Source organism: Protopterus annectens, chromosome 5.part1, assembly GCF_019279795.1.
Source record: "Protopterus annectens isolate FY-2018-M chromosome 5.part1, PAN1.0, whole genome shotgun sequence".
NCBI classification, from domain to species: Eukaryota; Metazoa; Chordata; order Ceratodontiformes; family Protopteridae; genus Protopterus; species Protopterus annectens.
The window spans coordinates 370,070,021-370,086,369 of NC_056736.1; the positions used below are offsets into that span (position 1 = coordinate 370,070,021).

Genomic DNA, 16,349 nt, shown 5'->3' on the forward strand with positions numbered 1-16,349 from the left:
GAGCATCTTTTAAAGTCTAGAGTTACCATGAAATATACAAGGGGAATGACAGGTAACAGACTCTGTAAGGTCAACATCATGAACTTTAAATATTTTCATAAACAAGTTGGAAAAAGTTAGGTTCAGTACTAGTCTGCATGAAGTATACCTTTCTTTGGCACCATAAACATTCTGGAATAGATTCCTACTCTTTGGTTTAGAGGGTCTGGTTTTATGATCCCCAAGGAAAGCATACGATGAACTTGATGAAAAAAATACTGTCTGGTTCAAAGGATGAAGGGATATTCTTCAAAAAGGAAGTATGTGTATCCACAGTGCCATTTGTAACTGTCCTGAACTACTCTCATAACCCATTTGTCTGAAAACAATCTGTTGTCAATGAAGAAGACAGAGAACCGGTTTCTGGGATAGATTTAAAGGGGAAGAGGCAAGTGGGTGGGTTGATGAGGAAAGGGAAGAAAGAATGTTGGCATAGTCATTCTCAGGCAGAGACATGTCTCTCTCTCAAAAAGGATCCCTGCTTTTTGATGGACCCTTTCTTGCCTTTTCTTTCTAGATCCCCATGTGCTGAAAGCTTGCCAGGATTGCTTGTTTTGCTTTTATTAAATTAGAAAAAGGGGGATCAAAAATCTTAGTAATTCCCTGGATCTATTTGTCTCTTTCATCAATCTTTTTTGAATACCAGAGTAGCAAAAGGGCCAAACAAAACCTCCTTATCAAAAGGAGAATTCAAAATCTCAGATTTTACTTCTTCAGAAAACTTTTGATTATGTACCCAGGCAAAATATCTCATTATAGCAGCAGTAGCTGTAGCCCTGAACACACAGTCAACACAATAATAAACACTCTTAAAAGAATGTTTAGACACTTGAGAAAGAGTAGCAATAACAGGATTCACTAAGGATATACCTTCTGAGGGTAGTATTGACCAAAACCTTGTTAGCAGCTGGAATAGAAAGAGAATCAGCTACTGGTTCAAACCAACAGGCGGAATCAAAAACATCCTCAGAGGAATAGGTGCAGTATGTGGCATATCCACTTGCAACATACAGTATTTCCTTAAAGAGGGGTAACATCCATTTGTTCCCACAGAAATACATTATTCATCCTGGACACAGTCTCAGATAAAGAAAACGCCTCTATAGGAGAAACTGAGAAAATACTCTCCACAGAATCAGAGTCAGGTTCTTGTGAAGAAAATACAGAAGTAGCCTTGTCCTCGCCATTATGAGTCCTCTAATAAAACATACTCAGGATTTGTGGAAACAAGAATCATGTTTACATTTCCTGCTGTTCCACAGGATTCAAAATTTGCAATAAGCACTTAGCTAAAGTAAGTAATTCATCTTTAACATGCACTCTCTGTCTTAAGATGACATATGTCTAATATTTTGCTTCCTTTTTTAGGGATCCCGAGAAGGAGACCAACTGAAGGACGAGACTTCAACAAGGAAACAGGTCTCTTACCCTAGCCACCTACAGAATAATCTCTCAGAGACACTGCCATGCCCAGTACTGACACTGAAAACTGCAGAAAACATGGCTAACCTCCCAGTCTAGGATGGCAGAAGGGACTACACCAAAAGGACCTAAGGAAACCAGTGAACGGTTTGAGGAACAACTGTGGCTACTGCAGAGTCACCAGCCAATGGCTGGGGCACAGACCAAGTCCACCATGCAGGCAAGGTCTCTTTCATTTCTTTTTGTCTTTTTAGATAGAGCAGGAGGAAAAAACACAGGACTAATAAAGGATCCTGCCAAGAAGAAGCCTATCAGTAAGAACTGCTAGAACGAGTCTTGTTAGAAGTTGTCACTTTAGTGGTCACAAGCAGTACCATACAATTACACTTCCTTATAGAGTGACCCAAATATCACAAAAATAAATGCACAGTCCCCCACAATTCAGAAGTCACTTTTCATTAAAAGGGTGGCTGAATCAAGTAAAAATAAAGGTAAACTGTCACAGTGTACACAAACATCACAACACTTTTACAAGCCTTTCAAACATATAATTCCTTCATTTCATTCATAAAAAGTACAGATGTAGCACATTTGTTCTTCACAAAAGTACCCCAGAAATAGTTAATTAGCCCCAACTACTTAAAACAACTCATCTTCTAAGAGGTTTTGGCTAAAATGTGAATACACTAAATCACCAGTATTCTGAAAGGAACTCAGTCGCAATTCCTCTCAAAAAAGTAGAAAAAAATATCATTTCTGTGTGGAAGGGTTTCCCAAAGGGTTCTTCCTCATGGATGGTAAGAAAGTACTAAAGAAACTAGTGCATAAGCTGAAGTTTTCTTCCTGTGGATCTCAAGACACAACAGCGTGGATGGAGATGTGGACGGGATCCAGAGACTTTTAAAGACTGGACAGATGTTGCATCTTGGGCAGGACATAACCCATTCTTCTGGGTTCTGCAGCGCTCCGGAATATCCTTCCTTAGGGCTTCCCAAGACTTTTGGTAGCTGGGGACTCTGTCCCACAGGTTGATGACCAAATGAAGTTAACTACTTCAGATAAAGAAGTTATGTACTCACCATAACGTTCTATCTGAGTAGTTAGACTTCATTTGTCAGCAACCTTCCCTCCCTCCTTCCCCCTGACCTTGGTGGTTTACGTCTGTTTTGGGCTTAGAGTTCTGGGTCTGGTGAGCCTAGTTTATGTATTCAGGTCAGGTTATGTCTCTTGGGTTGATGTGTGTCACACTGTGGGTAGCAAACTTGATCTCAGGGTTAGAAGGAGGTTGCAGTGTAGTACAGGTAAGGGGGAGGAGCTTGGAGCTCGGATCTTATCTTGGAAAGCTGCCAGCTCAGATCCGTATCGGATCCAAAACCGACAGGTTGAGGACCAAATGAAGTTAACTACTTCAGATAGACCATTACCAAAGCATACTAAGCTACATAGTTCAAGACATCTGACTGTGGCTCTAGTAGAAAGAATGGCCCCTGGTTCATATCAAGGGGAGTGTCTTCCATTTTGCCAGATTCCTAATGCTTAGCCTTCTGTAGCACTTCCTCTGAGAAAATGCCTTGAGAAGTATTAGAGCTAGATGATGCATGGTGCTAAATATGAGCTCTTGATGCTGAAATGCACGAATGACCATTCTTCTCAAGTCAGCAGAGCACAGACTTGTAGTAAATACACCAGTCCCTCATTGATCATTGAAGACCAATACTGGGAGTCATGACTGCATTGGCTGAGTGTGTGGGGGGTCACAAGTATGAGCACTGTCTCATACATTCCCATTTTCTACATCATTTTGTGATTTAAGAGCATGGAGAGATGGCATATAGGAGACACTCCTAAACAACACAGAGCACGTTTACTGTTCATGCTTCCATGCAAGAGTACCTGGAAGAAAATCTCTTAACTTTGTAGTTCTTCCTTGAGGAAATACATCTATCTGTTTTCCCTCACACTGAGCAGGTTCTGGAAGATTCTGGGATGTACTTTCTATTTATGACTGGTGGCCTTGAACCTGCTCAGCTGGTGTGCTACTGTGTTCAGTTTGAAGGTATATAGTATGCCTAAAAACGAAGATCTAGGCAAGAGGTGATGTCCCGAGCAATCGTTGTCAATCTGCACAGCTGGTTAAGAGTGGGTTGCATCTTGCTTATGTACCACATTACTGTTGTGCTGCCTTGATTACCTTCACAGCACCTGGGTGCCACACCCTTAGGGACTAAAATGAGGGCCATTGCTTCTTTCAGATTAATATGATTTTTGCTTAGAGAGTAAATCAAGAGTGGCACCTTCAGGTGCCATATGTGGGTCCCACAAGCTAGATCTGAAGCATCTATAGCCAAGAACCAGTCTCGCATATGGAATTAGAAGAATGTAGGAGGCCATGAACCCCAAGGCTTGCAGTATCTGTCTTGCAGATAGCAGGGTTTTTGTGGCTACTACTTTGAAGTAGGTTATCAAATTAATTTGTTTCTCTGGTGTGAGGTAAGCCATCTGGGAAGTTGTATTCAACTTGCTCCCAGGAATATAATTTGTTGACAGGGTACCAGGTGTGATTTATTTTCATTTATGGTGTACCCCAGACAAGTTAGAACCCTTTGTACAAAGGCCAGATGATTCAAAAGTATGTCCTGGCTTTCTGCTCGAATTAGACAATCATCCTGGTATGGGTATATTTGAATATTTTTTGTCTGCAAAATGCAATAACTGGAGCTAGGCACTTTGGGAATACCCTGGGCACAGCAGATAAGCCAAAGGGCAGTGCAGAGAACTGATAGTGCGTGTAGCCTGCTTTGAAGCATAGGTATCTTCTGTAAGATTCCCTGATTGGGATGTGCAGGTATGTTTCTTTTAAATCTAGTGTTGCCAACCAGGCATCTTTGCCTAGCATAGGGAGTAACTGGTGAAGAGTCGGCATCTTGAATTTTGGAATCTCCAAAAAGGTGTTTAGAGTAGACAGGCCCAGGATAGGATGCCATACATTGTCTTTTCTGGGTACCAGGAAAAGTCTAGAGTAGAAACCTTGTCCCCTTTCCTCTTCTGGTACCAGTTGAATAGCCCCCATGCTTAAGAGAGAAAGTACTTGTTTTTGGGCCTCTGCCTACTGATTTGGGGGTAGGTCTGGCCACCCGCTTGGGGTTGGCAACGTTTGGAAGTGAAATCTGTATCTCTGGGACACTATATGAGTTCCCAATTCTTTGCATGAAGAGCAATCTTTCCCCCCAAAGGGGCAGTCAGTTGATAAGTGCTTGGAAAATTTAAAAGGAAGTCACTGAGACAGTTTACCATGGGGGAGAGTCGTATTATTCCCAGATTTGGAAGTGGAGGCCCACCACTGCTTAGTTGTGTGTGTGTCCTGGGACTGAAACCTGGGGGGTTTTGCTGTGTCTGGGTTTGGCTTGAGAAGACTTGGAAGGGGCTGGAAAGGACCAATTCTTAGAGGGCCAGTGCCTACTAAATCTAGGAGGCTGAACTTGTAAGAAATCTTTGACAGTTTGCATAGATTTAGCTTTATCTTCCATCTTTTTAAGAACGTCCTCAGCCTTGTTGCCAAACATGCGGTCCGGATTTAAGGCAGCATCCAACAATTTAGCTTTAACACGATCAAGCAAAAATTACTCCTTAAGCCAAGCATGCCTTCTGAGCACAGACCCAGTAACAGCAGCCCTGCAAGAGGCCTCTAATGAATCAAAACCACATTGCAAAGTATGTTTTCCAACTTCTTCAGTAGAATGCATTAAATCCTGTAATTCTTTATTTTCCACACAGTCAGAAATCAACATAATTTTCTGTTTAAGCAGTCCAATAACGTGTTGCTGATATTTTAGCACATGAAACTGGCAGTTTAAAGCCCTAATGGCCAAGGTTGCAGAAGTGCAAACCTTCTTACCCCATCTATCCAGCGCCCTGGAGTCTCTATCAGAAGGGGTAGGGTTTTTAGCAGTAGAAGCCTTAATGCCCTTGGACCCGTGAAATAGTATCTGGATCACCAATAGGATTTTTAAAAAGGAACTTGTGGGACTCAGGGACCCTGTAGTATTCTGTCAGGTTTTCTGGGAGCAAGGAGGCAAGAAATCAGGGGGCAAACTAGATTCCGAAAAATCATCATCAACAATGTCTAGTACAGAAGGAATAGCTAAAGGCCTATGCTGAGGTAAGAGAAGGAAATCTCTAAGCCTCTTTTTTGAATCAGAAAAATCCTGGCTTTCCCAGTGGAAATGCTCCCTTAGAGTATGTAAGGTCCCCCCAAAAGAAAAATCCTCAGGAAGGGAAGCAGAGGGAATGGAGTCCTCTGCATCAGAATCTTCATAAGTAGATAAGGGCAAATCCAGATCATCAGAAGAATCAGTAAAAACAGAATCTTGGTCAGGAGATTCATAATCAACTTCAGTCCTAGGCCTCTTAGAAGGGGGGGGGGGGGTTGGCTACCCTGATTAGAGTCATTAGATCTTCAGCCATTCTTATCATTTGTTTTTTAATCATAGAGGCCTGAGCATGTGGCCTGGGCGTCATTTTTTTAGGCATGGTTCGAGATTTAGGCCTAAGTAAAAAAGGAGGCGTCGGTTTAATATGCAAGTCCGTAGGCCTGAATACACCCTCAGAAGCCGGTGCCTGCACAGCGGCTCCGGACCCATCCAAGGTAGAGACATCCACGGGTTCCATAGATGAAGCATCTCATGGCATACTGGACTCTGAATGGGTCTCAGTAGAGGCCTGCGAATCAGAAGTAGTGGGTATCAGGGGCTGCAAAAGCGCCTCACTGAGTACTGGCAAACTGGCGACTGGCTTAGGAGAAGCGTCTTCGGTAGTTTTGCACCTCAGAGGCCTGTCTCTGTCTTGATCTTTGATTTTTTTTCGAAATCCCGGTAGTCGGATAGCTAACGGATGACATTTCTGGATAATTAAACCGAGAACCGAAATATTTAGAGGCGAAAATACACCGACGATGGATAGTGCACTGATTAAATAAGGCATAAAACAGACATCAAGGTACGTCGTGGTCAGGGCCTAGGCAAGGAATACAGTACGAATGAAAATCTTTATGAGGTATTTGTTTTCCACAAGTAATGCAATTATTCTTTTACTGACATCGGTAAGGAGCAAGAAAAAGTTTCCCCAATGGGGTACTTAGCTTTATTTGAAGACTTTGGTTCTGAAACTTGAAAAAGAAAACTTCAGGAGTCAGCTGACTGGCACTTGCGAACTGCTTCTGCTTTGGGCACCTCACGGCAAGAAAGACTGATGTAATAGCATCGGCTGCATGTTTTATACCCCTGCCGACCTGACGTCATGGAAGAAAGGACAGCAACCGATGCAGGACCCAAGACTTTGTTAATCATGCCAACTGAGGGTACCTGCAAGCAGATAACCCAAATGTAATGACTGCAACAGTGAAACACGAAGAACATCTACATAACTCCTTGACTCTGCAGAATCTGTCTGGTTACCTGGGGGTTGTAGGTTGATAATCAGGTTGTATGTTTGCCAGTTCAAATGAGTCATCAAATGCCTGGAAAGCTGAAGGCATTGCTGTAAGCCTCGGCAATCACTAGGTAGTCTAAACGTCTTTTAAGAGATTCCAAGACTACTTTGGAGTCCCATTTAAAATATTTCATCAACAGATTTAGCATCTCTCCAAAAGAGATATCTTCTGGAGGTGAGCTTGTTAAGACTGCCTACTTGTCGCTGGTATCCCAGACAAGGAAAGATAAGATCTTCATGAAGTTAGCCGAATCTTTCTCATCTGGCTTGAGAGAAAGAATAATCTCTGTTTCAAAATTAAAAGCTGTGCCACTTGTGCTTTAATTCTATGCTAGGTGCTATATATACAGTGGATATAAAAAGTTTACACACCCTTGTTAAAATGCCAGGTTTTTGTGATATAAAAAAATGAGACCACAATAAATCATTCCAAAACGTTTCCCACCTTTAATGTGACCTATAACCTGTACAATTCAATTGAAAAACAAACAAATCTGTTAGGGGAAAAATATAAAAAATAAAAAAAATGTATAAGCTGGTTGCATAAGTGTGCACACTCTTAAACTAATACTTTGTTGAAGCACCTTTTGATTTAATTACATTAATCATTATTAATCATTATTTAATGATGATTTTACAAAGGCCAACAGTACTAAAGATTTGGTACAAATCACTAATATATTTAAAGACAGGATCTACACATGACAAAGACACTGTCAAGTAAGTGCTCAGATTTGTGGTATAAAAAGATAAAACCCTTACTAAGAACCACATAGGTTCATAGGTAGGTACTAGGCTATTGGCCCTAGAGCCTATATAAGCCTAGCCAAATGGTACCCTAGCCTTTGCCACCCAAGACAATTATTTTCCTGTGCCCCTGTCAAGTAGAGCCACAGAAGTGATCCCTGGGGTGAATTTCACATCTCCCATCCAATCGTCAAGATTTTTCTTGAAGTGTGCTAATGAGGAGGTTTGTTTGATATAGATATGTAGTTTGTTCCAGAGAATGGGAAGTCTCTGAGACAGGAATCTATCCCTCCAGCATGTTCTGTTTATTGTAGTGACAAGGTGTAGGCCCCTACAGTGTGTAGCTTGGAGGGATTGGGATTTGTGTGGAGCGCGTCCAACAGCTCTGGGTTTGACATAGCTTTGTATGTTAGGCAGAGATCGCCTCTGAGCAGGCGATATGCGACAGAGTAAAGCTGGAGTTTTTTGAGACGGTCTGCGTAGGGTTTGAGGCTGGTAATCCTCTTTGTGAGGTATTTCTGTGGCCTTTCCAGTTGTTGTAGATGTCTTGTGAGGTGCATACCAAAACGGGTGCTATACGCTATAATGGGTCTAATGAGTGAGGTGTAGAGGGGAACAATGACCTCTTTTTTCCTGGATGAGAAACCTTTTGTGATGGTGTGCCACACAGAAGGATTTTCTGACTACTGTGGCGATGTGATTATCAAAGGAGAGACTACTGTCCACCTGTGCCCTAAGGTCTCTTATCACACTTTCGGTGTTAAGTAGACTACCGCCTTTGTGGTAGTTCATGGGTACAGAGTTTTTACCAAAAGGGGTGACAATGCACTTTTTGGCATTGAGCTTGAGGACATGGCTTTGACACAAGGCATCTGTCTCAGTGAGGCCCTTTTGTAGGATATCCACATCGTTAAGATATTTGATTATGGCTCCTAGTTTGCAGTCATCTGCGAACTTTGTTAGCCAAAGACCTTCTGTGTTAGCCTGTACTTCAGAGAAGTAGATACCAAACAGGAGAGGACCTAGGACTGAACCCTGTGGTACTCCACTTGTCACTGGTCTGAAGTTGGATTTAGAGTCTGCTACTTTCACATTGTGGGTTCGGCCAGTGAGCAACCCATCTTGGGACATAGGGTTTTTATACCTAGTTTACGGAGTTTGTCTATAATTCCAGAGTGGGGGATGGTGTCGAAAGCCTTGGCGAGATCTAGGTAGGCTGTGTGTACCACCTTAACCTCATCTACAACTTTGGTTACCACTTCAAAGAAATTTATCAGGTTTAGGAGACATGATATGCCTTTTACAAACCTGAACTGGGTAGGGTCCAGAGTTTGGAGATTACCAATGTCAATGTTTATAAGTTCCATGATGATATGCTCCATAGCCTTGCAGACCAGGCTCATTAGGCTAATGGGGCGGTAGGTCCCGGGGTCCGTGGTGGCTCCACCTTTGTGGAGTGGGATAACTGTTGCTGTGCATCATTCAGTGGGCACAAAGCCTGAGGTGAGGCTATGATTGAAACATGGTACTTAGATGGGGTGCCAGTTTGTTCTGTAGTTCATGTAGAATGCAGCCTGGGATGTTGTCAGGTCCGATGGATGCTGTGTTCTTGGCTTTGGAGAGTGTGTTTTTTACCTGTGCAGCCATGATTACAGGTGCTTTGCATTCTTCCGGTATAGAGATGGGCCCTTTAGGAGATGAGAGAGGGGTAAAGTTAGCACTGAACCTATCTGCCAGGATGTTAGCAATATCAGTTGGTTCTGCATATTTAGTGCCATTGTGCTGTAACTCAGAGCAGATCTGAGTGTTGCCATTGAGATTCTTGACATAGCTATAGAATGCTTTGTGGTTGTCTTTAGAATCAGTGGTGATTTTGTTTTCGTAACTAGCTTTGGAGGATTGTATGGAGGATGTCAACTTCTTACTGAGGCTGACCACAGAGTTCCTCCAATCATGGGATTTTATTCTTTTTTGCAACAGTTTCTTTCTTCTGATGTAGAGTTTGTTTATAGCAGGGGACCACCAGATTGGCTTCCTTTTTTTAACCCATTAGTAGATGTAATCGAGGGCACAAACTCCTCCACAGCCACTTGGATTATGACTCACTCTAGTCAGCTCTTGCCTTTGTGCTAAACACTCCCCACTGGTAGTAGAAACTACCACTGAAATGACTAAGAAATTAATCAACTCGAACAAACATAAAATACTATGGATGCAAAGGGAAAATGCCGTACTGAAGCCGTACTTAGAAATCAACAAGTTTAATATGCCGAAACAATAAAACAGTTAAAAAGATGAGCACCTTCGTCCATGTTAGTTTGTGAACTTCATCAGATAAAGAAAAATTCAACTTACTCCATTTAGATAGCCCTTGATTCACTCCCTCCTTATTAAGCTATGATGTCACCTCCACTTCCTATTAAATAAAATATATTCAAATTGCAAGTCACTAACTAAATATCGTCTGTTCACTTCTAAAACTCAAATTGTTAATTGAAAGACTTAGAATATCTTTACAGTATAGAAACATCTTTAAATATCAAAAATATTAAGGTACTGAAATATTAAAATAAGTCTTGCTCAGAATGTGCTCCCTACCCAGGTGTTTGGTTAATTTATAATTAACAATAGTTCCCATAAATAAAACTTTTACTAGAAATGAGAGGAAAAACAAACCTATTAAAACTTTTGTTAAAATAACTGTTAGAATGCAAATACAGTCTAAAATTATCAGTCACCAGACTGAGGAGCTGCAGCGATTCTACCTAGTCAGGGCTTTCAACTTGAACAAACTGCTAACAGAGCAGTGCTCAGTGATACCCAGACCTGCAGTTAGCTTTCAGTAAAAATCTACCAAAATAGTTCCTTTCTTTCCAACTGCAACATCTACAGACCTCCCCTATCATTAACTACCACTTTGCCTATTGCCATAAATCTAAAATGATGGTCTTTATACTCCTGGACATGTCTTGCTAGTGCACTGTTAGGGTTGCTTTTCTTAATACAACAATTATATGACTATATTTTTTATATTTAAAGATGTTTCTATACTTAATGATATTCTAAGTCTTTTGACTAACATTTTGACAGTTTTAGCTGCGAACAGATGTTGATTTTTATTTGTAGTGACTTGCAATTCAAATATTTTTTTAATAAATAGGAAGTAGAAGTGACATCATATCTTAATAAGGAGGGAATGAATCAAAGGCTATTTAAATGGGGTAAGTTGAAATTTTCTTTATCTGATGAAGTTCATGAACATGGATGAAAGAGCTCATCTTTTTAACTGTTGTATTGTTTCACCATATTAAATTTGTTGATTTCTAAGTACGGCTTTTTTTCCCCTTAGCATTCACAGTGTTTCGTGTTTGTTGTAGTAGAAAGTACAGTTGTGTAAAATCTTACCATTACAGTAGAGGTCCCTCGTCATTGTTGAAGCATTCACTGGAATAGGGATCCACTGCCAAGGGTGACCTGACATCCGGCCAGTATGCCAAAACCCTTAGGTTGCTTTAAGCTATGCCGTATGTCAAATGTATGCTCCTCGTTCCACGTAGGGCATAAAGGTGACATCTGGATGTAACATCCTCAGAACTGAGAGCCCCAATGGGAACGCCAGTCCTAGGGAAAGAGAGGTAATCAGTACATTCAGAAAAGAAATGGACCCGGGAGAGGAGGGAGGGAGTGAATACTACAACAGTGAAGAGAATAACATTTACAGTTACGGTACAATATTACACAGCTGTACTATGTCCTTCCATTTCACTGTTGCAGTACTCATTACAATAGGGAGAGTGCCAAAGCTCAGGAAGAAGAGAAAAGGAGGAGGAAGGACCAGCAGGGCTCTCTAGGAAACCAAGGACGATGGCTCTAGCAAAACCATCTCTAGCTCTGGAAATTCCATCCAGCTTGTAATGCTTGGTAAATGTATGCACAGAAGTCCAGGTAGCTGCCTCAAAAATGGTGTTAATATCCAAACCCTTGAAAAAAGCACCAGAAGAAGCCACATCTCTAACAGAATCTGCCTTAACATAAGAAGATGCATATCATGAAAGGAATAATAAAAAGAAATTGCTTTAGAAACCCAAGAAGAAATACCTTGCTTGGACACAGCCAATCCTAAGGACCTAGGATGTAAGGAAACAGAGCTGATCAAATTTATGAAAAGTCTTAGTTTGATCCAAATGAAATTAAATGAAATTTGACTTGTCTATGTTCATCCAAAATGTGAAGTACCTTCCCACTGGCAGATTGCGGACAAGGGAAAAAAGTGGGCAAATGAATAGACTGATTAAGGGACAACTGATTCACCACCTTGGACATAAAAGAAGGATTAGTATACAAGGGCACCCTGTCCCTATGAAACACCAAAAAGGGAAGACAAGCCATAGGGGCTTGAAACTCAGACACACGTCTGGGAGAAGTAAGGGCTAACAAAACTACAGTCTTCCTACAGCAAAGTTGCAAGGAAGCTGAAGCAGGCTAAAAAGCAGCCCGAGTCAATTCTTCCAAAACAAAATTAAAATCCCAGGGAGGAGGAATAGGCTTCCTGGGAGGCCTAATATGAAGGACGCCTTTAAGGAATTGTTAAGCTTTCAAACCTAGAAGCCAAAAGGAGGAGATAAAGGCAGACAAGTAGAGATAGCTAATAAGTGGGCCTTAACAGAAGCATAAGCCAATCCAGCATTGAGCAATTCACACAGATAACTGAACCAAAGGAACATACACAGAAAGTGGATCCAGGTTAAGAGAAACACACCAAACAGAAAACCTCTTTCATTTGAAAAAGTAGGGTTTCCTAGTATTGGGTTTCTTGGCCTCCTGCAGGACTCTAAGCACGTCCTCGGAAAAAAGGTGTCTGTGGAATCAAAATTCTATCACCCACAGTATCAGCTGAAGAGTGGACAGGTGGGGATGGATGAAAGATCCCTTGTATTGTGCGAGTCTGCACTTGGCTAAATGCAGAGGAAGAGGGAACCAATGCTGTCTTGGCCAAAGGCGAGTCACCAACAAGATTTTGGGAGCATCCTGTTGAATTTTGAACAGGACTTTTGGAATTAGGGGAAGGAAAACAAAGAAACATCTCCCTCCAAGAAAAAGTTAGTGTTATCCACCTTCCAAACCAGAGGACCTAGGTCTCTGGCACAAAAAAGAGGAATGCGTCTACTCAGAGGAAAGACAAAAAAATCTATTTGAGGAGTACCGCACTAGTAGACAATGTCCAGAAACACATCCCTGTGAAGCACCCATTTCTACGATTGCATTAAGCTCCTGCTCAGTGTCTTACACATTTTGACTTGTGGGAATGTAAACTGCCTGAACAGTCATTTAATACTGGATAGCAAGTTCCCACATTAGGAGTGCCAACTAGCAAAACAGATAAGATATTGCCCCCCCCCACCTCCCATTTGTTTACATACCAAGTCACTTTGGTATCATCTGTAAACACCTTGAGAAATCCCGAACAGAAGAGAGGATTAAAAGCCTGAAGAGCCAGCAAAGAACTCTCATCTCTGACACTGATGTGCTTTTAATGTTGAAAAGGCGACCAAACAACCTGCACTTTTATGAAGCCAAGTGCTGCTCTCCATCCCAAATCTGAAGTGTCTGTGAACAGCTCCTGAGAGGAAAGTGGGGGATGAAAAGGGAGCCCTGGATTTGGAGATAACTGCCGAATGCACCAGTGAAATTCCTTCTTCAGACAAGGCAGAAGAGGAACTATGAATTCCAGGTGTGACGATAAGTAAAAGCTGCCAAGCCTAGCCAGATAGAATGTAATTTGTAAATATTAACATAAGGCCACAGGCTTGTTCTCTTAAAGGGGGAAAAATGTTGGTAAATGTTAAACTTCAAAAATGTAACATGCACTCTGCTGTAAGAAAGCTAAGTCAAGCATTTTATGACTGTGTCTGATCTTTAAAGGAATACTGCATATTGTTTTGAGGCCAGAGTTAATGGCTAGAATTTGCATGCACAAATGTCCTTTATTGCTCTGGTGTAAAGAATGTAAATGTAGTTTCTGTTAGCCTAGGAATACCAGAGAAGTGTGAAGAATGATGTCATGTGAAGCAGCTCTGTGTTATCAATTTAAAGACAGAGAATCAGAGAGCTCAGGGCATTTGTCTTGAGAATATCCAACATCACCAGCCCTGCTTTTTTCTAGATGCAAGTTATTTAGAACTGTGTTTTCTCTTAGAAATAGCTAGGAATTAGGAAGATTAGACTAAGTGTTTTTCTGTGATGTCAGAACTTTTCTATGGTATTATTTTAAGTATTTTGCTGTGATCTCTGAACTCTTGAATAGCACTGTGTAGTAAGAAGTTTTGTCTTGTGTTTTTATTATTTACTATTAAAATTTTAAACCTTTCAACTGTGGCTGTTTTGTGCAGAGATAATTTAAGCTCTAAGAGTACATTGCATGCATATAATGATACTGTACCAAGTCACTCCAAATAAGTATTGACTGTTAGGTTGTACTTACCATTTGGATAATAATATTGCACAGTAATAATTAGACACCCTTTAAGGGCTTTTGAGTAGCTAATATTAGTGGGTGGTGGAAGTGATTTATACTGTATAGTCTGGGTAAAATGGGCACAGCTGGAGAACCTGTGCCAGCCTTCCCCAGGAGTGTCTGTGTGGTTGTATAAACTCATCTCAAAGTGTGTGTGTGTCAGCTACTTGGGCAGGGACACAAAGCACTGGCTGGACAGACAGGGTGCTGGAGGTTTTAGCTTGCCACTAGGCTGAGATCAGGACCCTATGGCTGTGCCAGTGGGGAGTCTTACTGGGGACCTGGAGAGAGAGAGAGAGCATTAGAGGCATTAGAAAAGGCATCCAACAAAGCAGTGAAAACAGGAGGGACAGAAGAAGATCTGGGAGAATCCATCTGCAGGAGCTCATAATACCTTTTCTTTGCATCTCAGAAACTTGAACACAATCCCATTTAAAGAACTCCATCATCCTAGAGATAGTGTACCCAAAAGAAATCTCTTCAAAGTGAATATCAGGACTGGTAGATTCCTCTTCCTCTGATCCACAGTCCAAAGGAGAAGGAATCTCAGAGGATTAAGCAAGGGATTCCTCACCTGAATCTGCTCCTCCTCAGAGGAATCCTGTTCTCTGGGTAGAGGATCAAGGGGGGAGGGGGTCTGAAACAGAAACTCCATGAGGAGGTTTTAAAGCCATAAAAGCACTAAACAAACCCTGAGTGAAGGACTACCATTCACTCTGTGGATCCTTAGGAGCTGAGAAAATATGTTTAATCACCTGTTTTTTCTTTAAGGGGATGCCCGCCTTAAAAAATCTGGAAGGCACCAAACCCAGCTGGCATTCAATAATCGTAGCAGAAACTTCTTTTCTGACTAAAATTAGGGGAACACCCCTAGGCCCCTCAGAAATAATTAGCCAAGGTTCTCCTGGACTTCCGAAGCAGGCATCTGCAATGCCTCCTCAATCATGCCTAAGGCTGGATCTCCACTGGCCTCCAACCTGGTCTTGGCAGAAGAATCCAATGATGAAGCTGGACTAACCTCTAAGCTATCACTCGCCTTGGGAGGGATGTCTGGCGGAGGCTGAACAGTTCCAAGATTCCAGCCTAGGTTTTAGCTCGGTGAATCAGCAACAGAATGTGCATTCAGACTGACAATTAAAAGATGGTGTTTAGACTGGCAGCAAAGAAGTTTTGAAGATGGTACATCTGGATATCACTTTTATGCAATATGCTATGCAAGCAGCATACGTGTGACTTATGGTACACCTTAAAGTGACCTAAAGCCTTTGGTATACTGACCAGACTCATCAGGCTGACATTGGCAGGGGATCCCTATTGTAATGAATACTGCAACAGTGAAATGGAAGGACATCAAATGGACTCATGACCAATAATAGCAGTGGTATTGATGGTCAGCAGGTATGCAGGAAAAAAAGAATAAAAAAACTACTGACAAGTAAGAAGGACAGACAAAAAACAAAAGTGGTGGGGATGCAAACATTTAGTCAATAAAGGAACAAATTATACTATGGTTAATGACAAAAGTATGTAAATCATGTGTGCACTGACAGCATGCAGAGGTAATGCCCTCACTACAGCCCAGATGACACAAATTCAATTAGTGGATTAAGTACTCAGTGAAACTGTCAGGGGATGACTGGCATGCCCACCCTAAGGGAAAAAAGATGGTGTTTCCTGCTAGACTTATGCTAATGCTCTAATGACAGGGCCTTGACAGGAGGACACTGTAGGTCATGAACTGGCAGAACAGTGGCACAGCTATCCAAACAGGTGATAGTAGCGCATGTCAACAGATGTGGTAGAGTATACATGCACGGACAGAGGAAGGAACAGGAGCCCCTTGCAGTGATGCAAGTGTTCATGTCATCACTAGGGACAGGGTTAGAGAATAAAGTGAAAAATTCTTTCACTGCCAGGATACTATCAATAGCACAAAGCATCTTCAAGGCTGACTGACCAATGGACCACTTGGTCATTAGAATATGTAATCTAGGAAAGGTTTAATAGTCGGGAAGCATGCAAGCACAAAATCATACAAAAAAGTATGCAGATCATGGAAAAAGTGGATCACCACTGTTCTGAATACGACTGACCACCCCACTATGAATACAACCAAAGACTTTGCTGGAAACTGTGCTTG

At 41.6% G+C, this 16,349-nt stretch overlaps 1 protein-coding gene across 4 annotated transcripts in view; it reads right to left on the bottom strand.

Annotated features, from left to right (window-relative positions):
* Positions 1-16,349, bottom strand: part of STIM1 (stromal interaction molecule 1) — a 2,200,738-nt gene that overhangs the window by 441,216 nt on the left and 1,743,173 nt on the right. The gene's annotated exons all lie outside the window — the stretch shown is intronic.